Genomic DNA, 25,301 nt, shown 5'->3' with positions numbered 1-25,301 from the left:
GGATTGTTTTATAAGTTAAAGTTTAAAGAGGAGTGTGTGTGTATCTGTATTCTAAAGCAAAAGTTAAGAAAGGCATTCAATTATGGGTGGGTGAGTACTTGTCTGGTTCTACTAACCCATGGCTAACCCATGGGTGAGTACTTGTCTGGTTCTACTATTCTAGTGGTTGGGCGGTGGCTAACCCATGGGTGAGTACTTGTCTGGTTCTACTATTCCAGTGGTTGGGCGGTGGCTAACCCATGGGCCGGATCGACTAGAGTCAGTAGAGTTTTAAAACAATAAAATTGATTCATAGGAATACGCTTAGAACTCGAGTAGTTAATTAGAATCCTGAAGACTTCTCTAAAGAATAAATCAAGGGCTGTGCCTAATTCAATCAAGAAAAAAGCATTGATTCCTTCAAGATAAGTCTGTAATAGTTTCCCTTCTATCTGGTTTATTCAAATGAAGGTTAGTTCAGTATCTTGACCTCGTTAGAAAAATCTGTTAAGAAAATAAAAATGGTGGAATCGTCCTCGCTTTTCGGGCATGGGAAGTTTTCTCGATTTTGGTTTTTGGAAGGACCACCAGCTTAGTCTCATGCTCGAACATTCGAGGGCGAGGCCCCGAGTGAGAAACCCTACCCCGTGCAAGAGGAAGATACTTCTGCTATGCTACCATCCGAGAATCCGCCGGTGCGTAGAGGGGGCAGTGGGATATCACAGTTGGTATTAGAGCGCTGTTTTAGATTTATGTAACAGCAGAGCACAAATTGCTTAAACTTTGTTTAAAGTAAGTCTAGGAAATAATGTTTTCGCTTGTTAATATTATGTTGAATAAACTTCAAAATTTTATTTTTTTTGAAAACTTATAAATTGAATTGGAAATTATAGATGGAAGTTCCATACTAATCCTGTATTCCCGACCTCACCCAGTCACAAGACATGACTGCGTTTGCCTTCGAGCATCTCATATCTTTCGCTTGGAGACTCGAACAAACCGAGCAAGACTCGCAAGCCATTTCGAGGATTTATATTTTCCTGACCCAGCGGAGAGACGACATGTGGTTTGTAGGGCAGTATGTCCATGCCTCTTGTGATTGGCGTGCAACGCTAAGGCAAAACCTCTCATTGGCAATGATTCTGTTAAAGCTGAAAATGGTACATGGTGTCATTCTATATCATTCAATGCCTTGGAATTTCAGACTTTCATGCCAAGTCTACAGACTCCTTAATTGCTTTATTCCTAAGGAGAAGATGATAGCTCCCTTGTGAGTAAGTGAACGTTTGTATCAAGGCATGGCTATCCAGTACTGTCATCTTATGCGTCTCTCGAGGAGATTTTGAATTCTAGGGCCGAGCTACTCTATGTACATATTGCAACTTTTATATGAATAAAGAAATGTTTTTTGGAGAAAAATTCCCTGTTGTATAAATGATTGTTTATGGACGATCTGATAAAGAAAAATTTGTTATCGGACATATGTCATAGATCTCCAATAAGATCATTGTCTTGTTTTAAGAAATTATTTTTTGAACCTCTTAAGTCTTAGGATCTCATGGATGATATCAAAATAAAAATTTAAAAATATATAAAATTTTGGCAGAATCATGAGACGATAAAACCGCGGCCATCAACCAGACCCTCTCTCTGAAGATGACGAGCTTGACCTTGATGTTCGCAAGGCTCTTCATAGGACTCAGCCAGGACCCTTCAAAGGAGAAGGGGAGAACCTGGGCAAGGCTGTGGAGAAATGGGTGGAGGCCATGGAAGAATATTTTGACGTCACAGGCTACAATGAGCGGAGCAAAATGGCTCTTGCCAGGCTAAAAATAGTGGAAACAGCCAGGGTAGCATGGAGGAACCACGGTGACACCAACCCTCTAGACAGAAATACTCAGTCCTGGAACAACCTAAAAACCTATTTGAGAAAGAGATTTTGTCCTCCGAAATTTTTGGAAATCAAAATGAACAAAGTCTTAGAGCTAAAGTAGGGGAGCAAAACCATCGAGGAATATCACCAGGCCTTTGCCCTTCTACTCAAATATTCACCACGTCTAGATGAAGAGCCACTCATGGCCAAGTTCATTCGAGGAATGAACGAACCCTTGGACACACTGGTCAAAATACCAAGCCAGTGTCCATGACAGAAGCTATTAGAATGGTGAAGGACTTTGCCAAAGCCTTTATTGTAAAAGTCCCACCAAAGCTAGCTCCCTCATCCTTCAAGAGATTTCAGACACCAGGAAGTTCTTCCAACTTTCCACCTCTAAAGAGACACCAAGGTCCTAACCAGAATGTGGAGACGCGAAGCTTTAGAAATGAAGGAATACCTTTCCCTCGAAGTACATTCTCTGGAACTCTAGCTCTCTCCAGAATGCAAAGAGAAGACCTTTGAAGCGAGAACATATGTATAAGGGTGCAGAAAAGTGTCATTTCATAGTGTCGTGAAAGTTGTCATCAGAATTGTCATCTGAGTTGTCATTTGTTTTGAAAGCTGTCATCAGATTTTTCATCAAAGTTGTCATCAAAGTTGTCATTAGAAGTGTCATTCAAGTTGTCATCAGAAGTTTCATTTAGGTTGGGATTTGAAGAGTCGGTTAGGATAGTCAAGAGTCATTTGGAATATTGAGAGTCACTAAAGAATCAGTTAGTCAGTTATGGAAAGAGTCGCCTAGGAGTCTTTTTAAAGGCATAGCCTTTTTGTAATCGTGTAAGAAAAGTGTGTGGTGTGTGAGAAATCAAGAATCAAGAATTTAGTTAAGAATCAATTTCTCTCTCTCTCTCTCAATCTCTGTGTATGCTTCAATGAGAGTCGTTTCTATCATTTTGTGTAAGTCCTGTTAAGGCACAGCTTCAACACTTGGTGATCAACACGATGGGCAACCTATCTCTTGCTGTGGTGGCGGAGGTTAGAAGGCAGAAGCGGTTTAGAATACACAGTACAAAGGGGTTGCATCAGGCATCAAGAGAGGAGCGCTGGTGCAGGCCGAATATGAGGACCTATTGCAATTGGTTAATGAGAGTTTTAACGCATTCGAGGGAGTCGTGCAAAGAAAATCAGTGTGAGGAGTTGATGAAGAGGAAGTCTTTCAAGGTGTCAACGTCAAGAGGAGCTTTTTTGAAGCGGATTCAAGAAGATGACTTTTTGCAAGGATGGAGTGTTCCAAAGGAGGCATACCGACAAAGAGAAGATCGGATGTACTACTTGGAGACGGCAGAAATCAGGGAAACCTATGGAAGTTGAATTGGCAAGTGGGAAGATTCTTTTCACTCACCTTGAAACAGATAGTATTTAGTTCAATCTAGATGGGAATTTAACTGACTGTCAGTTTAGAGCTATACCTTTGGGAGTTTTTGACAGGATCCTTGGAATGGATTGGCTCCACAAAAATCAAGCCAACATTCACTGTCATAATGGAACCATCTTCTTCCGTGACCTTCACGGAAAAAAAGTTCAAGGAACCGGAATTTTAGGATCCCATAGTCTGCAGTTAGTAAAAGCTTCTAAGTTACTAAAAGGACTTAGAAAGAAGCAGTGTATTTATCTTGTCAAAATGAGTCTAGTAGACTCAAAGTTAAAAGCTAAAGAATCTGAATGGTTAAGTGAATATGATGATTTATTCCCAGTAGAATTAACAGAGATGCCTCCAATTTGGGAAGTAGATCATGTGATAGAATTGACCCCAGGAGCTCAGCCAGTAGCCCTGCTCACATACAAAATGCCAGTTCTTGAAGCCATCAAACTCAAGGAACAACTTAGACAGCTATTGGAACAAGGGTTTGTAAGACCCAGGGTTTCACCTTGGGGTGCGCCAGTTCTCTTTTAGAAAAAGAAAGATGGAACGCTAAGACTCTGTGTAGACTACAGAGGTCTAAATCAGTTGGACAGTTAAGAATAAGTATCCTATCCCCAGAATTGATGAGCTTCTAGACAGGCTAAGTGGAGCCCAGATCTTCACAAAGATAGATCTCAAATCAGGGTATTATCACATCAGGATTAATGAGCAAGATATCTTAAAGACAGCCATCAATACTCGGTATGGGCATTATGAATTCATTATCATGCTGTTTGGATTGACAGATGCCCCATGCAGGACATTCTCAGAGAATACTTGGATGATTTTGTTCTTGTTTTCTTTGATGATATTTTGATTTACTCAAAGAATGCACCTGACCATGAAACTCATGTCAGAAAAGTTCTTGAGATTCTAAGCACCAACTCTTTGCCAAAAAGAGAAAATGCACTTTCTCTGCCAACCATGTTGAATACTTGGGCTTTCTGGTATATCAAAAGATGGAATTTCTTTAGATTCTACAAAAGGCCAGGCAGTCATAGATTGGCCTGAACCAAAGACAGTGAAAGAAAGAGAACTCTTGGGATTGACTGGTTGGTATAGAATTTTTATACCAAAGTATGCTCTCATACCTTCCCCCTGACTAATCTTCTCAAGAAGAATATTCCGTTTCAATGGTCTGCCAGGTGCCAGAGTGCTTTTGATAAGCTGAAGACCGCCTTGGTAACCAATCCCGTTCTGAAGTTGCCAGATTTCTCTCTACCCTTTGAGGTAGTAATAACTGATGCCAGTGGTTTTGCCCTGGGAGGTGCACTCATCTAGGAAGGTCATGCAGTGGCCTATGAATCCCGAAAACTCAGAACGCATAAAAGGAATTATGCTGTCCTCCACGACCTAGAACTACTTTTAGTAGTATATGCCCTGAAGTTGTGGAGACATTACCTACTGGGTCAAAGATTCACTTTGATGACAGATCATCAGAGCTTAAAGTGGATCTTCACTCAGAAAGATCTCAACATGCACGAAAGAAGGTGGATGCAGACCCTGTAGGAATTTGATTTTGAAATCAAGTACCGTCCAGGCAAAGAAAATGTCGTAGCAGATGCCCTCAGCAGAAAAGCCTCCTTGCTTGCAATTACTATAATGTCAAATCCTTTGATTATTGAAGCAAGAGAGAAGATCATGCAAGATAGATTCTTTGGCCCTATTGCTACACTACTTATGTAGGAAAGCAAAACTCCACAGGAGCTGAACCGAGTTCAAGGGTACAGCCTGGATGATGGAATTATATATTATAATTGCAGGCTATGCATTCCCAATGATGAGGGAACCAAGGGACAAATTTTGAATGAAGCCCATGACAACCTTATTACAGGACATCCAAGTTTCATCAAAACCGACATGTCTATGAGAAGAAAAGCCTCTTTTGGCCTGGTCTAAAAAAGGATGTGCTTAATCATGCATGTCAATGTCTGACCTGCCAAAAAGTCAAAGCCGAGAGAGTAAAAATGCCTGGGAAGTTACATCCTTTAGACATCCCCCAGATGAAGTGGGAATGTATCAGTATGGATTTTATTACTGGATTACCTTCAGTGCGATCAGGTTACATGTACGATTCCTGTTGAGATATCGAGCTCTAGTGAGGCGGTGGACACTGATGACTGGCCTGGGGGATAGGCCCCGCACTTACACCACTGGCATGGTTGGTGAGATCTTGGGTGATATGCGGCCAGTGGGATGACAGGCTGTGTGACAGCCACTCTAGAGACTGGCATAGTTATAGCGCCAGCTCATTTAGTCGGGTTCACACTATAGAGAACCCGTGTATGTATTTGGTTGAGTACCTTTCACCTTGTGTGTTCTCTATTAGGGTTTTGTGAGTGTGTGTGTGTGCTTGCAAGAGCTCAAGCTCTCTTCCCCCCTGCATCTTTTCATGGTATCAGAGCCTGGTTCGTGCTAAGGGCTGAGCTGCAAGCAAGAGAACCACAAGAAGCGGTACGAGGGTAAGAGCTTCAGCTACTCTTCCCTATTGTGTTGGTGACTACACCCTTGTCGGGAGCTCTACGGGAGGCACCGGCAAACGATCTCCGATTGAGGAGCTTTCTTCGCGGGAGTGAAGCTACAGGGCAACTATATAGTCCTTTGGACTGAAATTTTCAGGCCGAAAACGCGTTTCGGGCGCGTCTGGACCTCCGTTTTTCAGAAAGCAGGCGATTTCGAGCACTGCGGGTAAGTCATCGATTCTCTGCAGAACTCCGTTTTAAGAACTGCAGGAAGACGGATTGACTGTGCAGACACTGTGGGTGCTGCAAGAGGTCTACAGTTGCCATTGGGTGTATGTATGCACATTGAAGTCACTGGTTGTGACATTTGAGAGTACTGCAGTACCGCTGTGCAGAAAATACAGCATTTGTGCAGAAAAACCAGAGTGCAGTTTCTGGTAAAATTGTGTGTTTGGCAAGATGTCTAATGATGGCATAACACAGATTGTGGCTGAGAAGCTGGATAAGAATAACTTCCATGCTTGGAGGTTCAGGTTGACAAATTTCCTGATGGGAAAAGGCTATTGGGACTACATAGAAGGTGAGCATGAAGAGGCACCGGAGATACCGGATATAAATCCGACTGCTGCAGATGTGAAAGAGTTTAAAGATTGGAACCAAGGAGCCAGGAAAGTTATGTATTGGTTTTCCATTAGTATACAGGACACCATGATTGGGCACATTCAGGATGCCAAGTCCCACAAGGAGGCGTAGGACACCTTGGTAAAGCTTTATGAAACAAATACCAAGGCTCGTAAGATACAGTTGAAGAATGAACTTCATACTGTGGAGAAAAAAAGCATGTCTGTGAATGACTATGCGCTGAAGATAAAGGGTATTGTGGAATCCCTTGCATCTATTGGTGTGTCAGTAGATGATGATGACAAGGTGGAAGTCTGTCTACGTGGTCTCGGGCCACAATACAAGGCGTTTAAGACGTCTATTCAGACTCGGGAAAACATTCCCAACTTTACAGATTTGGTGTCTATGCTGATTATCGAAGAGAAGAACTTGGGTGAAGACCAACAGTCTTCACAAAGCAAAAACAGTTCAGAGCAACAGGCTTTCTACACGAGTTCAGGAAGAGGACGAGGTAGAGGAGGCCGTGGACGCGGTCAAGGAGGTGGCCGAACAGGTAATCAGAATTATGGCCAGCAGCAGCAGCAACAACAACAGTCCCAAAATCAACAACAACAACAACACGCAGGTGGAAGAGGCAGATTCAGAGGCAGGGGGAGTCAAAGAGGCTGTGGAAATTGGCAAAGGCAATATAATGATGCACGTGAATGCTACTATTGTGGTAAGCCTGGACATGTGCAGTTAGAATGTTATAAGAAGCAGGCTGACATGCAAAATGGGAAAGTGCAGCAAAACAACTATGCATCCTCAAGCAAAAATAATGAGGACAATGAAAGGTTGTTTGTTATGCAGCATGTTGTGAATGCCATGTCTGAAAATGTTGATGCAGCACAAAAAGATAATGTATGGTATGTGGATTCAGGCGCTTCAAACCACATGACGAGTCATGGGGAGTGGTTCAAGGAGATGAAAAACCCGGAAAGACCAGGTTTTGTGGAAACAGGGGATGACACTGCTCATCCAATTGCCCATGTTGGAGATGTGCCATTGTCTATGCAGGATGGCAAAGTGAAGTACCTTGCAGATGTACTTCATGTACCGAACATAACAAAGAATCTGGTTTCAGTTGGCCAGATGATTGAGCAGGGTTTGCAGGTTCGGTTTAACCCTGATGGGTGTTATGTTGAAGATTTTAAAGACAAGTGCAGGTTGGTTGCAAAAGGCAACAGAGTGGGCAGAATGTTTACGTTGAATGTAGACATGCCTGAAATGAGTGCTGCGATGTTTGCAAATGGTTCAGGAGTTGTTGCAGACACAGACATATGGCATAAAAGAATTGGACATGTAAATGTGCAGAGATTGAAGTCTATGCAGACAAAAGGTATTGTGACAGGGCTGCCAAAATTTAAAGTGGAAGGTATGCAGAAAATATGTGAAGCATGCCAATTTGGGAAGCAAACAAAGCATGTGTTTCCACGTAACAGATATGTGAGCAGAAATGCACTAGATGTTGTGCATTCAGATGTATGGGGTCCTACGAAGACCGTGTCTATGGGAGGCTGCAGGTACTATGTCACTTTCATTGATGACCACACAAGGAAAGTGTGGGTATATTTCATGAAGGAGAAGAGTGAGGTGTTCACTCATTTTCAGAATTTCAGAGTTTTGGTTGAAAAGCAAACAGGAAAATATGTCAAGTGCCTAAGGTCAGATGGAGGGGGAGAGTACTTCTCCAATGAGTTCTCTGAATTCTTGAAGAAGAATGGTATTCGGAGACAGTTCACATGCAGATATACTCCGCAGCAAAATGGAGTTGCTGAGCGGAAAAACAGACACATTGCTGAGATTGCGCGAGCATTGATGGAAGAGAAGAATATGCCGCATTGCTATTGGGCTGAGGCTGTTTCTACAGCAGTATATATCATGAACAGGACTCCAACTGGAGCCATACATGATGTAACTCCAGAGGAGAGGTTTTCTGGCAGAAAACCAGATTTGTCTCATTTGAAAGTCTTTGGATGCATTGCATATGTGCATGTGCCAGATGAGCTGAGAACTAAGCTGGACCCGAAAGCTGAAAAATGTGTGTTTATTGGATATTCCCTTGAGCAAAAGGGATACAGGTGTTATAACCCTACTACACGTGAGTTGAGGGTAAGCAGGGATGTTGTCTTTGATGAGATGAGCAGCTGGTATGCTGCTGAAAAAGAAGCTGTTGGGGCTGATGTGAGTGGAAGTGTGGTTGCACAGAATGCAGGTCAGCAATCACAGTCTTTGAGTGGACCAGGAGAGTCCTCATCTAGTGGGTCTGTTGTTTGATAGACCATGGAGTGACAGGCTGCGTCATAATACCAGCCCTGCAAATGTGATTAGTACATCACGTAAAGGAAAAGAGAAAGTGGTTGAGCCCCTTGGTATGCCTAACATTTCTGCAGGGCATTCTCATGTTGATGGAGAGTCTAGTGGCTCAGATATGAGCCTTGATGAGGAGCTTGGGATCCCAGCTATGAGAACACCTGGTGTAAAGAAGGCTATGGAAGCCATGAATGAAAAGCTGCAAAGATCAGGGAGAGTGAAGAACCCTGTGCAGAGATTTACATATGATGGTTATGTGGCACATCACTATGCATATATGGCAAAGGTTGTGCAGGTTGTTGAGCCCACATGCATTGATGAGGCTATTGGAAATGTGTGTTGGGAGAAAGCTATGGATGAGGAGATGGATACACTATATGGAAATGAAACTTGGGATTTAGTGCAATTGCCAGAAGGCAAGAAAGCCATTGGATGCAAGTGGGTGTACAAAGTTAAACATAACAGTGATGGAAGCATAAACAGGTACAAGGCTAGATTGGTAGCCAAGGGATATGCGCAGACATATGGGATTGATTATGAGGAAACTTTCAGCCCAGTTGCCAAGATGGCAACGGTGAGAGTTGTGATAGCAGTGGCTGCGTCAAAGCAATGGTCTTTACATCAGATGGATGTAAAGAATGCATTCTTGCATGGGGATTTGCAAGAAGAGGTGTATATGTTGCAGCCACCTGGATATGAGGATGTGGGTCACCCCGAGCATGTTTGCAGGTTGAAGAAAGCCTTGTATGGCTTAAAACAAGCACCAAGAGCATGGTCTGACAAGATTTCTGAATATCTTGTCACTATTGGCTTTCATGTAGCCAATGCAGATTTCTCATTGTATGTGAGACATGGTGATAGAGGGGTTGTGCTTGTTGTCATCTATGTAGATGACTTGATCATTACGGGGGACCATGATGCAGAGATCTTTGATGTAAAGATCTTGCTTAGACAAAAGTTTGAGATGAAGGATCTGGGGGAGCTCAGATATTTCTTGGGCATTGAGGTGATTAGGTCACCACATGGTATTGGATTACTGCAGAGACAGTATGGCTTGGACATGTTGTCCAAGTATGGTATGACAGGCTGTAAGCCTATTTCTGTGCCATTGGATCAGAATGGCAAGTTGAGTGCAGATTCAGGAGAGATCTTGGAGGATCCTACTATGTACAGGAGCATAGTAGGAAGTTTGATCTACATGACGATCACCAGACCAGATTTGAGCTATGCTGTTGGGTTGGTGAGTCAGTTTATGCAGGTTCCACGAAAACCGCATTTGGATGCTGTGAGACGCATACTGAGGTATGTGAAGTCTACTTTACATTGTGGACTATTCTATGAGACTGGGACAGAGATATGTGTACATGGGTACACAGATGCTGATTGGGCTGGTAGTATCTCAGATAGAAGATCTACCAGTGGATTCATGTTTTCTTTGGGGAGTGCTGCTGTGACTTGGAGCAGCAAGAAGCAGCCTACGGTTGCTCTATCGAGTACAGAGGCCGAGTACAGAGGAGCTGCTATGGCAGCATGTGAGGTAGCTTGGTTGAGAAAGCTACTTGCAGATTTGGGTCTATCAGTGGATAGACAAGTTGTCATTTTCTGTGACAACATTAGCAGTATACAGTTGGCCAGGAACCTAGTCTTTCATGCTCGTACGAAGCACATAGAGGTCCACTACCACTTCGTCAGAGAGAAGGTCTTGGCAGGAGACCTTGACCTTGTTTATGTCAGCACAGAGGATCAGGTAGCTGACATCTTCACCAAAGCATTGGGTACAGAGAAGCTCCGCAGATTCAGGGCTTCGCTTGGTGTACATGAGATGGAGTTGAGCTCGAGGGGGAGTGTTGAGATATCGAGCTCTAGTGAGGCGGTGGACACTGATGACCTGCCTGGGGGATAGGCCCCGCACTTACACCACTGGCATGGTTGGTGAGATCTTGGGTGATATGCGGCCAGTGGGATGACAGGCTGTGTGACAGCCACTCTAGAGAATGGCATAGTTATAGCGCCAGCTCATTTAGTCGGGTTCACACTATAGAGAACCCGTGTATGTATTTGGTTGAGTACCTTTCACCTTGTGTGTTCTCTATTAAGGTTTTGTGAGTGTGTGTGTGTGCTTGCAAGAGCTCAAGCTCTCTTCCCCCCTGCATCTTTTCAATTCCTTCCCAGCCTCTCAAGATGTCCAGCATCTTCCCCTATAATCAAATCCCTCTTCATAAATATAAAAGATCTTATTTCTACCAGTTTTGGCCTAGAGAGAGAAAATATTCTAGAGAGTGATAAAAATATCTCATCTTATTAAAATAAGTTCCCTTGAAACAGAAGTTCAAAAAGATTTTCGGAAGGTGCATTAGAAATTAAGTATAATCTGTTCAAGAGGCATTATCCTGAGGGTCAAGATTTTTTTGAAATTTTAAATTAAGGTTCCTATGGACCAATAAGATTCATCCAAATGTAGGGAGGAGATAAATAGAAGAATAAAATGTAAATCCCCAAAAATGAGTAAATACTCACATAAGATGAAGAGTTGACTAAGGACAAAGTTAATAGTTAAAAAAGAGAGATATTTAGGTGAAATGATGCATTTTGGCACCTCAATATGGGGGAATTCCCCTCATGAAGAAGGCGCCTATTTCACATGCTTGAATGAGTTTAGTCTTCTCTAAATTGAATGGATGTTATGCCTCATTAAAAAATGTTCTCTTAAACAAGTAGAAAAAGTTTACACTAGAATGATTTAAATACTCTTGGTGAACTTCTAATTGATTTCAGTGAGTTAAAAATTAAAAAATGGTCAGCCATACAAAGGAGGTTATGGCAAAAACTTTTAAAAAATTGTGAAATAAATTTCATCTTTTATTAATAAAAAAGAGTAATCCCCATCTTTAGAGTATTCTAAAAGTTTCATTTTCATTCATGCATAGAAAGATGCATATTGATTAATTTTCAATAGATTAAATTCTATGAAAGATACAAAAGAGTTACTTTCATCATATTGACTTTTATGCATTAAAGTATACATAAAAGAATATTTTTTTATTATAAAAGTGTTACTTTTATCATTATTGATTTCTATGCATAAAAGTATACATAAAAGAATATTTTTTTATTATAAAAGTGTTACTTTTATCATTATTGATTTCTATGCAAAACGTATGCATAAAAGAAAATTTTTTTATTATAAAAGTGTTACTTTTATCATGAAGTATGCATAAAAGAATATATTTCTTTATTATAAAAGTGTTACTTTTATCATTATTGATTTCTATGCATAAAAGTATGCAAAAAGTGTTACTTTTATCATAAATGATTTTTATGCATAAACATATGCATAAAAGATATATTTTTATATTAAAAGTGTGATTTTCATCATAAATGATTTTTATGCATAAAAGATATTTTTTTAATATTAAAAGTGTGATTTTCATCATAAATGATTTTTATGCATAAAATTAAAGATAGATTTTTATATTAAAAGTATGATTTTCATCATAAATGATTTTTATGCATAAACATATGCATAAAAGATATTTTTTTATATTAAAAGTGTGAGTTTTAATCATAAATGATTTTTTATGCATAAACATATGCATAAAAGAAATTCTTTTATATTAAAAGAGTGATTTTCATTACAAATTATTTATATGCATAAACATATGCATAAAAGAAAGTCTTTCATCATGATAAAAGAGTGATTTTCAACATAAAGGATTTTTATGATGATAAAAGTGTTAATTTCATTAGAATTGGATTTTATGCATAATTAGATGCATATAGAATCTTTATTATTAAATAAGGGATCTCCTTAATCCTCTGTTTCATTTTCGTAAAAATTAGAAAAATGAATAAGTAGATAATCTGTGAGAAGAAATGCTACCGTTTCATATTCACTAAGATGGTAATGAGAAAAATCAATTAAACTATCGAAGTCGGAGATTGAGATAAATGATTATTTTATTCCTCATAAGAAATTCATGTTTTAGAAATCTGTAAGAAAATATTCGTCAAACGAAATTTAGAAAAAGAGAAATTAAAATAGTACCTTTCGAGAAAGATAGTTTAGGAAGAACCTTTCCAGACCCAAACTCTGATTCAGACTATTGACCAAGACCTAATTCCTTCGTCATGACGATGTGCTCAGTTCAGGAAAAATGCACTCAAAACATCCACCAAATCTGAAACTAAGTTAAAACTTTTGATTTTGATCTGAGGATCATATTAACAGAATTCGAGGAATTCTGTTTGAAATTCAGCCCTAGATCTAGTAGTATTGAGATACGGATTTAAGATTATTCATGGTTTTCAAACAAAATCAAAACTGAAAACTTGCATAGAAACCCTGTTTTCTTAAAGGACTATCTTACGTCAGAATGTTGGAGGGAGCATTTGGCATATATGTTTATCTAAGGGAAGTTCGGTTGCAACAGCTGGCGGAAAGTGTTCGAGCGACATCTCATGCGGTAAAAACCTGCCTAGGTCTTGATCAGCCTGGGTATGGTGAAAAATGGTGTGCTTCTACCGGTACGATGGGCGAGGGCCGACGAAGCGGTCCCTGAGTGAAGTGCCAGGACACCTAAGGAGGATCTTGGAGGGTTGTGACCAGGCGATGCACGGGCTCGCGGTGCTTAGGACACCCATTCGTATGTCTAGGAAGATATATATATGTATGTTGACGAAATGATTATTGTAATCTCTCTCTAGATCATCTCGTTGCTGACCAGCTAGTCCCAACGGAGAGTCAAGAGTGGTACTGTTTTTGTGAAACAAGGGATTGAATGGAAATTTTGAGTTATGAAATCTATGATCATATCTGTTTTGTCAATGGATTATTTTTTTAAATTAAAGTTTTTAAAGAGGAGTGTGTGGGTATCTGTTTTCTAAAGCTAAAGTTAAGAAAGACATTTCAATTATGGGTGGGTGAGTACTTTTTTGGATCTACCGATTCCAATGGCAGGGTGGTGGCTAACCCATGGGCCGGATGTGGTTAGGCTGGAATCAGTGGAGTTTTAATAATCAAACTGAAAAATCTTAGGATTACGCTAGGATTCGAGTAGCTAACTTATTTCCTGATAAATTTCTCAATTGAGTGGATCAATGGCTGTGCCTGATCTTGATTAGGAAAAAAGCATTGAAATAACTCTCTTTAATGAAGAATTTTTAATCAAAGAGATTATTTTTATAAATGGAAGTTCCCTATTTATCTGGTATTCCCGACCTCACCCAGTCTCAAGATATGACTGCGTTCGCCTTCGAGCATCTCATTTCTTCTGCTTCAACTCGAACAAGCCGAGTAAGACTCGCACGCCATTTTGAGGATTTATATTTTCCTAACCTAGTGGAGAGACTACAACATAAGTGGTTTGTAGGGCAATATGTCCATGCCTCTTTCGACCGCCATGCAATGCTGGCAGAATCTCTCATTGGCTATGATTCTGTTAAAACTGAAAAATGGTGCGTGGCATCATTCTATATCATTCGATGCCTCAAAATTTCAAACTTTCATGCCAAGTCTACAGACTCCTTAGTTGTTTTATTCCTAAGGAGAAAATTATAGCTCCCTTGTCAGTAAGTGAACGTTTTTATCAGGGCATGGCTATGGCCTAGTACCGTCGTCTTATGCGACTCCCGAGGAGATTTTGAATTTTGGAGCCGAGCTAATCTATGTACATATTGTAACTTTTATATAAACATAAAAATGTTTTCTGAAGAAAAATTTCCTATTGTATAAGTGATTGTTTACGGACGATCTGATAAAGAAAAATCTGTTATCGAAAATATGTCATAGATCTCCAATAAGATCATTGTCTTGTTTAAGAAATTTTTTTCCGAACCTCTTAAGTCTTAGGATCTCGTGGATGATATAAAAATAAAATTTTAATAGGATTTTGCCAGAGCCTTTGTAGTAAAGGTCCCGCCAAAGCCTACACCCTCTAACTTTAAAAGATTCCAAGCCCAGGGAAGTACTTCAAACTTTCCACCCTTAAAGCGGTAGCAAGGCCTGAATCAGAATCAGGATGCAAGAAGATTCCAAAGTGAAGGAAGACCCTTCTCCCAGAATACTTTCTCAGGAGCCCCCCCTCTTTCAAGAAATAAGAAGGATGAACTCAGAAGTGAAAACCGATGTTTTGGATGCCAAGGTTTTGGTCACCAACTGAAAGACTGCCCGACTCTTGCCATGTCAAGGAGGGGACAGGGAAGTGAAGGACCCCGAGTTCAGAGACCAACCCCTTCATACCAGTCTACCGTCTTGCCCAAGCGAGGGAAACCCCAAAAGAACTCCAGCTCAGCCATTTGCCTCTGTGTCTAGAGTAACCTTAGAACTCCCTCCCAGAATTGGGGCAATCAAAGAGAAAGAGTTTCACCTCAGACTGCAGCAGCCAAAGCAATCACAATTTCAGATGTAGTAGAAGAGGAAAGAGGGCAGATCTTTGCTGCAATTGAAAACCAAGGACCTAACCATCAGTTCTCAGTCATCCATACTCCAGCAGAATATCAAGGTAAGCCTTTTAAGCTTTTGATTAATTCAGGCAGTTCTCATTCATTCATTTCCCCTGGATGCTTGCGTAAGCTAGTCTTAGAACAGAAATCAGGGAAACCTATGCAAGTTGAATTGGCTAGTGGAAAGACTCTTTTCACTCACCACGAGACGGATCTTATCCAGTTCAATCTAGATGGTAATGTAACCGATTGTCAGTTCAAAGTCTTACCTCTGGGAGTTTTTGACGAGATCCTTGGAATGGATTGGCTCCATAATGAAGCTGACATACACTCTCACAATGGAACCATTTCCTTCCGTGACCTTCACGGGAACAAAGTTCAAGGAATTGGAGTTTTCGGATCCCCAGACCTTCAGTTCGTAAAAGCTTCTAGGTTGCTGAAAGGACTTAGAAAGAAGCAGCAAATTTATGTTGTCAAAAAAAACCCAGTAGACTCAAAGCTTAAGGCTAAAGAACTAGAATGGTTAAATGAATTTGATGATCTATTCCCAGTAGAGCTAACTGAAATGCCTCCAATCCGGGAAGTATTTATGTGACTGAATTGACCCCTTGAGCTCAGCCACCAGTAGCCCTGCGCACATGCAAAATGCCTGTTCTTGAAGCCATCAAACTCAAGGAACAGCTTAGACAGTTGTTAGAACAAGGGTTTGTAAGACCCACCCAGTGTTTCACCTTGGGGTGCGCTAGTTCTCTTTCAGAAAAAGAAAGATAAAACGCTTAGACTCTGTGTGGACTACAAAGGTCTAAATCAGTCGACAGTTAAGAATAAGTATCCTATCCCAAGAATTGAGGAGCTTCTAGACAGGGCTAAATAGAGCTCAGATCTTCACAAAGATAGATCTCAAATCCGGGTATTACCAAATCAGGATCAATGATCAAGATATACCGAAAACAACCATCAATACTCGCTATGGGCATTATGAATTTACTGTCATGTCGTTCAGATTAACTAATGCCCTAGCTACATTCAATCGCCTAATGTAGCACATCCTTAGAGAATACTTGGATGATTTTGTTCTAGTTTTCTTTGATGACATTCTGATTTACTCAAAGAATGCAGCTGACCATGAGACTCATATCCGAAAAGTCCTTGAGATTCTAAGGAAGCACCAACTCTTTGCCAAAAAGAGCAAATGCACTTTCTCTGCCAACCACGTTGAGTACTTGGGCTTTCGGGTATCCAAAGATGGAATTTGTCTAGATTCCACAAAAGTCCAAGCAATCATAGATTGGCTTGAACCAAAGACAGTGAAAGAAGTCAGAGGATTCTTGGGATTGACTGGTTGATATAGAATTTTTATACCAAAGTATGCTCTCATAGCTTCCCCAAAGATGGAATTTCTCTAGATTCCACAAAAGTCCAAGCAATCATAGATTGGCTTGAACCAAAGACAGTGAAAGAAGTCAGAGGATTCTTGGGATTGAATGGTTGATATAGAATTTTTATACCAAAGTATGCTCTCATAGCTTCCCCCTTGACTAACCTTCTCAAAAAGAATACCCCATTTCAGTGGTCTACCAGGTGCCAAAGTGCTTTTGATAAGCTGAAAACCGCCTTGGTAACCAATCTCGTTCTGAAGTTGCCATATTTCTCTCTGCCCTTTAAGGTAGTAATAACTCATGCCAGCGGTTTTGCCTTGGGAGGTGCACTTATGTAGGAAGGTCATGCAGTGGCCTATGAATCCCGAAAGCTCAGAATGCATGAGAGGAATTATGCTGTTCATGACCTGGAATTACTTTCAGTAGTCTATGCCTTAAAGTTGTGGAGACATTACCTACTGGGAAAAAGATTCACTTTGATGACAGATCATCAGAGCTTAAAGTGGATGTTGCGTGACAAGTGGTGATCAATGCAAGGATGCAACACAAAGATGCAAGCAGGAAAACAAGAGACTTGACATTCTTATTTAGGGCTCTTGTAAAAAGTTCCAAGTTGTAGGTGAGTGTGGGAGTGGGCTTGAGAATAATCCCACATGGGAAGTTTTGGGAGTTTTAGGAGTTTTAGTATAAAAAGTGGCTCATTTGAGAGCTTATGGACACATTGGGCTAAACTTATGCTTGAGCTCTCTTGAGACTAGCTCTCCCTCTTGTTCATAGAGGTGCAAGCTCTTCTCTCTCCCCATCTACACTATTGTATGAGTAATGCTCTTCTAATTCAATGCAATGAGATGATGTTTTTCTCTCTTCTCATCTCTATTCTCTAGTGTGCATGCTTCTTTGTTGATGCTAGTGGATTCTCTATTAGGCTTTGTGTGGTAATGGATTCAAGCTTAAGCTTCTCCTCCATAGCTTGTAGCTTATCCATGGGCAAGGCATTGCTTGAGTAGTGAATGAGAATGCATGTTTATTTCAAGTTCCATTAAGCTTCAAGGTTTGTGTGCATGCTAGGGAAGTAAGTGCTTGAGAATGAAGTATGCTTTGAGCTTGTGTATGCATTAGCTTAGCTTTCTTCTTGTATTGGATGCATGAATGAATGGGATGATGAGTGAATGAGTTATGGCAAGATTGAGCTTGTGTGTGTAAAGTCTATGTCAAGGTAGTGGTGTTCATAGCATTTTCTCCATTCGTGGATAAGCTTTTGTGCACCGGTACGGGTTGAATCCCTAGCTCCGAAAGGGATGCAAATCCCATTGGATTGAGCTACACACGGATCATACTACTCATGCTACAAATGAGAGAGTCTTCCGTCTCTCCATTGGTGCCAGTGCTGCCAGCAGGGAGAAGACTCAAAACCGGTTGAGAAGCTTGCATTACTACCACTAATTCTTTCTGTTTTTAGGTTTAGGGTAAGCACGAGTGTGGAATCTTGGAGCTAGTGATTAGAAGAGAAAAAGTAGATTACAAAGAGAGAGGAGGGAAGGTTATCATTTCTCACTCCCTACTATCACATCTCAAGAGTGGAGAGATGTAAGCTTTGGCTATGGCTTCCATCTCCATCTCCACCTCTACTATTGTATGAGCAAGGCTCTTCTCTTAGCTAATGAATACATAGTGTTCTCTATCTCTTTGTCTTGTTGTAAGCTATGCATGGTTGCAATGGTGTGACGGGTTGTAGCACTCATGGAGCATTGCGGAATGCTATTGGGTGCGTTGCTAAGCTCTTCCATAGCTTATGCAAGCTCCATAGGCTCTCAAGTGTGAAGGCTGCTTAAGGAAGCAGAGGCAGTGAAGAGAAGGCATCAGGCGGAGGTGAAGGCCAGGGTTGTGCGTCCAACAGACAATATCGCCTCTCTCTCTCTCTCTCAGTCTGCTTGCGCTCTCTCTCTGTCTAAACATTTTCTGCTTCCACTGGCATGTTGGACAAAATAACTCGATCTATGGGGACTTGCACAGTCAGCTTTAAAGTAAGTTGACGCAACCCTCCGGAGTACGCTAACTCGGGCCAGCACGGTAGCCTTTTCCATTGCCCTGTTAGAGGATTGCTGACCACCAAACCGTTTCGATAGTCGAAATTCAGGGCACTTGTTAAGAGGAGGAGCCCCCCTGACGCTTGAATAAGATAGAGGACGCCAGTGTGATCATCATCCGGCCAAAGAGCAGGGGCACCGAATCCGGAACCAGAATCCGGAACCACTGCTTCTCTCCCGTGAGGAAGTAAAGGGCCAGAAGGCGACGGTGTGGCGGCTGGCGTAGGCCCAGGCATTGTCGAAGGCTAAGGGCCGATAGCTGTGAAGGTTGCAGAGGAGGCGAAGAGAGGCCGTGTGGCTGAAGGCAGCTGAGAGCATGGAAGAGAAGGCGAAGGGTCGCCTGGCGGCTGAATGCAGCTGAGCGAACGCGACAGACAGGTGGCCGGCTAGATAAGGCGACGAGCTCATTGAGTGGCTTCAGAGAACGTGAGGTAGCAAAGGAGATAAGGTGGCCGGTGAATCCGCAGAGAGAGCGCCGAAGAAAAAGGTTAGTGTTTTATTTTTATTTTTTTTGTTTTGTTAGTCTTTAGATTTTTTTTAAAAAAAAATTGTAATTTTTGCATACTAGGTAATTTCTATTTTTTTTTTGCATTTAAAATATATATATATATATAATAATTAAAAAATATTAATTAAGAAATCTATAAATTATGTGTTTTATTTTGGGTCCACATTTTTTGCATATTTTACATTTTTTTAAAATTTTTGTAATTTTTTGCATAATTAGTATTTTGTGTAATTATTAAAATAAAAAAATATAAATAGGTATTTACACACATATTCATGTTAGTTGCATTTAGTGGTTAGGTAGGGTTTATAAAAAAATAATAAGAAATAAAAAATACATATATATATATATATAAAATTCAAAAACTGGACACTGCAAATAGCATATGAACCTACGCTTGGGAACAATACTAGGGGGACGTAACACTAGTGCACCATTTAGGGTAACCACTCAAGGGAGCGGCACTCAACGGTTGTTGGCAACTTGGAGAGAATTTTCAAGACATCTTCGGAGTCTCAAACAGAGAGCCTCTCAAGAACCGAGATTGATATTTCAATGGACATAAATGAGTCATTTAGCATGAATAGACCATCCACACCCATTGGTATGGTAGATTCTGCTAATCCATTTGAAATCACAGATGGGGAGTTGATTGACAACATGAGACTCCATTTCTTGTATACAAACGCACATGGCGGTGAGATCTACAAAGATCCAATGAGCCGGTTTGTTGTTAAAATTTCAGACATTCATTCTGCATTTGAACCAACACCATGGGTAAACTACCAAAACGATATGTACATGGGTAGAAATGGAGTATGCTACGAGGCCACCAAGAATCCTAAACAAGTGGATGCTTTGGGTGTACTTCAACCTAGCGCACAAGCAAAGCAGAAGAAGGAGATTCCATCGGACCCAAATGTGCCAGGAACATCGCGTAGACTTGGTAGCCCATTTCTTTACTTGAAGAATTGTTTTTCGATAGGAATTGGGAGGATAGAAAAACGGGAAAAGAAAAAGAGACCAAGAAAAACCCATGGGACATAGTAAAAGAAATTCCAGTAGTTAAAATCTATCAAGATGACCCAATTAAAGAGGTGTATAGGGATGTGGTAGAAACCTACTATGCAACCACTAAGCTCTAAGCACCCGAGCTTAGAGCTTCCAGTCACGCACACAATAACTGTAGAGCATCTAGATGGTTTCACTAAGCGTGTTCATGATAGATGGGGGAATGACTTTAGAACCCTTGAATGGCCAGAGGTTAGGGAAATGACATGGAAAGGAAGGCCCCTTTTCACTGAGGTGTCTACCTTAGACACGGCATGTCCAGATGAATCTGCCTTTCGAGGAGAAACACTAGCACCACCATGGGCTAGGACCCCAAGTGTGGCTCGACCAGCACCTTCCATGCGAACAACTACTAAAGGACCAGTCTTTCCAATGATTGATCCTATGAGGAGAACCGGGGCTATTAGAGAATCTAGGGGAGAAGAAAGACCACGAGCAAGTGGATATGTACCTCCAAGAGAACCCCATAGACCAAGTGAACTGACATTTGAAGACCCTAGATTTAGAGGCCGAGACTCATATAGGAGACATGACGATGAATATTCTAGAAAAGTGAGACCATCTACACTGTAAAAGCTTGTCAAGAAGTATGACGGATCCAGTGACCCATATGACCATATAGCAGCTTTTAAGCAAGCTATACATGCGGAGCAAGTCACAGATATGCATACACAAATCGAAGGATTTGGCTTGACGCTAGAGAGTAAGTCTTTATCATGGTTTTAGACTTTAGAGCCTGAGGCAAAGCAATCTTTTGATGGGCTAGAAAAGAGCTTTATAGCTACATGTAGATGTATGCATGTAGATGTGGATGTATGAATGTGCATGGAGATGTGGATGTATGCATGTAGATGTAGATGTATAGATGTGGATGTGAATGTGGAGGTGGATGTATGCATGTAGATGTAGATGTATAGATATGGATGTGAATGTGGAGGTGGATGTATGCATGTAGATGTAGATGTAGATGTGAATGTGGAGGGGATGTATGCATGTAGATGTAGATATAGATTTAAATGTGGAGGTGGATGTATGCATGTAGATGTAGATGTATAGATGTGGATATGAATGTAGAGGTGGATGTATGCATGTAGATGTAGATGTATAGATGTGGATGTGAATGTGGAGGTGGATGTATGCATGTAGATGTAGATGTATGGATGTGAATGTGAATGTGAATGTGGATGTATGCATGGAGATGTAGATGTATGGATGTGAATGTGAATGTGGATGTGGATGTATGCCTGGAGATGTGGATGTATACATGTAGATGTAGATGTATGGATGTGAATGTGAATGTGGATGTGGATGTATGCATGGAGATGTGGATGTATGCATGTAGATGTAGATGTATAGATGTGGATGTGAATGTGGAGGTGTATGTATGCATGTAGATGTAGATGTAGATGTAGATGTGAATGTGGAGGTGGATGTATGCATGTAGATGTAGATGTATGGATGTGAATGTGGATGTGGATGCATGCATGGAGATGTAGATGTGTGGATGTGGATGTGGATGTGGATGTGGATGCATGTATGGAGATGTGCATATATGCATGTAGATGTAGATGTATGAATGTGGTTGTGGATATATACATGTAGATGTGAATGTACGCATATAGATGTGGATGTATGGATGTGAATGTGCATGTAGATGTGGATGTATGGATGAGGATGCATGAATGTGCATGTAGATGTGGATGTGAAAATAGATGTATGGATGTAGATGTGGATGTATGGATGTGAATGTGGATGTGGATGTGAATATATGTATGGATGTGAATATATGATATGTGATGTGAAGGAACTTGAAGTGATGAGATGGAAAATGATGTGATGGGATGAGTATACATATAAATGGAATATGGAATAAGTAATGTGGATTGATGAGGGATAATGTGGAAAAATGAGAGTTAATATAGAAACTGTATTGTAAACTGTTTGTAAATGACTATTTTATGTCAAGAATGCTGGGAAAGCATTTTGACCATCTTGTGATTAAGGTCGTGGAGACCTAACTGATAAAGTTGCAACTGCTGACGGAGAGTCAATGGAGGACGTCTCGCGTAGCAAGGTCAACCAAGGTCTTGACCAGCCTCGGTTCGATTAAAATGGTGAGGTTCTGGTACGGTGGATGAGGGACCAAGGAAGCGGCCTATGAGTGAAGCGCTAGGTCACTTGCGAAGGATCCTAGAGGGTGCTGACTATACGGTGCTTGGGCTCTGGGTTGCCTAGGATACCCACGCGTGCGTCGAGGAAGATATTGGAATAAGGAGTAAGAGTTGTTTTGTGTGTAAGTGGTGTGACTAGTTTTATTTTTGCATGAACATCCGGCTAGGGGGCCTTGGAACTCTTTTCCTTGGTACCCGGGACAAAACCTAACCAAATTCTTAATTGGATCCCATCACTACAGTGGTTGGGCGGTTGGCTAACCCATGGGACTGGATGGGATTAGGTTGGACTGATGGATTCGTAAATCGAGACTCAATTTCTGTTATTACGATAGATGAAGTAAATCCCGGATAGTAATTGTTCTATGGATAGGAATCAACGGCTGTGCCTCTTGATGGGGAAAAAAGCGTTGATCTCAATGATCCAAGTACAAGTTTCTTCCTTGATCTGGCCGAATATCTTTATAGGTGCAGTCGGTTCAGTTTGATCACTAATGGTCTTGACTACGTTAGAGTAAAAAGTTATCTTGGAGGAATCGCCCGTGCTTTCCGGATAAGGGAAGTTTTTCCGGGTTCAGTTTTGGAAAAACTGGCGGATTAGTCTTTTGTCTGGATATCCGTGGTGGATGAGGCCCCGAGTGTGGGACCCTGCCTCACGCAAGAAGTGCTACTTCCATTGCTAGTACCCCGAATCTGTTGCGCTGTGGGAACAGGGATCTCACACCATAAGTGAGCCTTGCTTAATACACTTAGAGCTCTCATTTAGAACCCACATTGGCCTAAAACGATTTACATTGCACTTCGGCACAAAAATATGGAAAACTTATGTAGGTCTTTATGTTCCCATGGCTACAATCCCGCTCTCTCGCATTAATTGCTTCCGGCCTCCTTCCATAATCCGTGTTCCCGTGGAACACCCACTGATTCTTGGAAGGCCATGGCCTCTGGTGGCCAATTGCCATGAGGAAAGGGTAGGATTGGTGGGGGAGAGAACATCTAATTTTTGGTCTAGACTAGCCAGTGAGAAGACAGGTCAGATATGACATGGCCAAAGGAAAGGAGTTTATTCCAGAGAGTAGTACATTAGAAGAAAAAGATGAAGAGGTTAGCTCTATAGAGGATTCTGAAATAGAGGAGGTCAGTTTTCAAAGGGTGATGGAGAAGAGGTCTAGCTGCTGCTGGAGCCTGATTATGACCTTATGTGTATATCTCTACAGCTCTGTACAAAGGAAGGGGGAAAACTGAAGTCTGAAGATGTACAATCAGGTGGAGAAGAAGTCTTCAAAAGATGCTAGCTAAGGATCTAAGTGAGGTTGAGAGAAAGAAGTATATAAGTATATTGCAGCAGTTTCCAGACTTGTTTATCTCCTCTTATACATAGGTTAGGGAAGTGTCTGTAGTGCATCATGAGATCCAGTTGAAGCCAGAGGCTAAGCCATGTGTACAAAAGTTGAGAATATTGAGGGCTGTACAGTTGGTGTTGAGAGAAGAAGTGGATAAACTGTTGAAAGAAAGGTTCATATATCCAGTTGATAATTTCGAATGGGCATCTCTAGAAGTGATAACCCCAAATAAGAATGGTAAATGGAGATTCTGTGTTGATTTTAAACCTTTGAATGAAACAACCAAAAGAGATCATTACCCATTTCCTTTTCAAGATGAGATCCCAGATAGTGTGGCTTGATATGAAAGATATAATGTATGTGATGGATATTTAGGATACTTTTAAATCTCAATTTCTCCAGAGGATCAAATGAAAACCACCTTTATTACCCTTTTGGGGGTGTTTTGCTTATGGGGTTATGCCTTTTGGAGTAACAAATGCCCTTGTAACCTTTTAAAGGTTTATGAATTTGGTATTTGAGCCCTATCTAAGGTCCTTCACATTCATTTGATGATTTTTGTATCTACAGTGGTAGATGAATCCATAGTGAGAAGCTGAGGTTGGCTTTGAAGAGATTGGATGATCTAGGTGGTTAACTAAATCTAGATAAATGTCATTTGGCTTAAGCCAAAGTGTGTCCGCTTCGTCATGTGGTTTCATAGAATGAAATTGAAGCAAATCTTGAAAGAGTGAAATCTTTGCTTTTATTGGAAGCTCCTCAAGATGTGAAATAGTTTGTTGACTTTTATCCCACAAGGTAAGACATCTAGCTAGGTTCATCTTTCTTTTGTTTCAAGCTTTATATCCACTACAGTAGGTATCCCAAAGGGTCCTTTCAGTTGCCAAGACAAGGAGGAAGAGGCCTTTATGCAGGTGAAGGAGATCCTAAGTACTTTGCCAACCAATAGGATGACGCTGAGTATGCTACCTTGGAGTATGGGCTGCAACAATGTATCAAGAGGGGAATCAGAAGGCTTATCATCAAGGGAGATAGCTTGTTGGTCATTAGACAGCTTGGAAAGCAAATAATCTTAAATTAAAGGAGGTGTCATTAGCAAGATATACCAATTTCTTAATAAAAAAAGTATGATAATTATAAAGCCATTGAGATTTGTAAGTCATATTACTAGTAGCACCATAATCAACAATAAAAAGAGAACCATCCCGAACAAGAATTACTCTTGTAGGAGAAATATCATGATGAACATAGTTTACCTCCAAATGATTATGTTCATCACGACTTTATGTTTAGCAGCATACGTGTGATTGCGATCTTGATCATATTGCCTTTTGAAACAAACGATAAGATGGATGATCTATACGACCACAATAGTCACAAGGAGTAGGATTTTTGGAGGAATTCGAACGAGGTTGCTTGGTGGTAATGCCATGTTCCTTATCATATTGACATGCCATTGTGATTCTTCCTTTAATCTCTTTAAGGTGATGGGATGGGAGGCCTTGAGAATGGTAGTGGTTCCATTCTCCCCACATTAAGGTGATGGGAG

The sequence above is a fragment of the Cibotium barometz genome, chromosome 35 (genome assembly GCF_041138505.1).
Source record: "Cibotium barometz isolate CiBa-2024 chromosome 35, ASM4113850v1, whole genome shotgun sequence".
NCBI classification, from domain to species: domain Eukaryota; kingdom Viridiplantae; phylum Streptophyta; class Polypodiopsida; order Cyatheales; family Cibotiaceae; genus Cibotium; species Cibotium barometz.
This window is presented reverse-complemented; position numbering follows the sequence as displayed.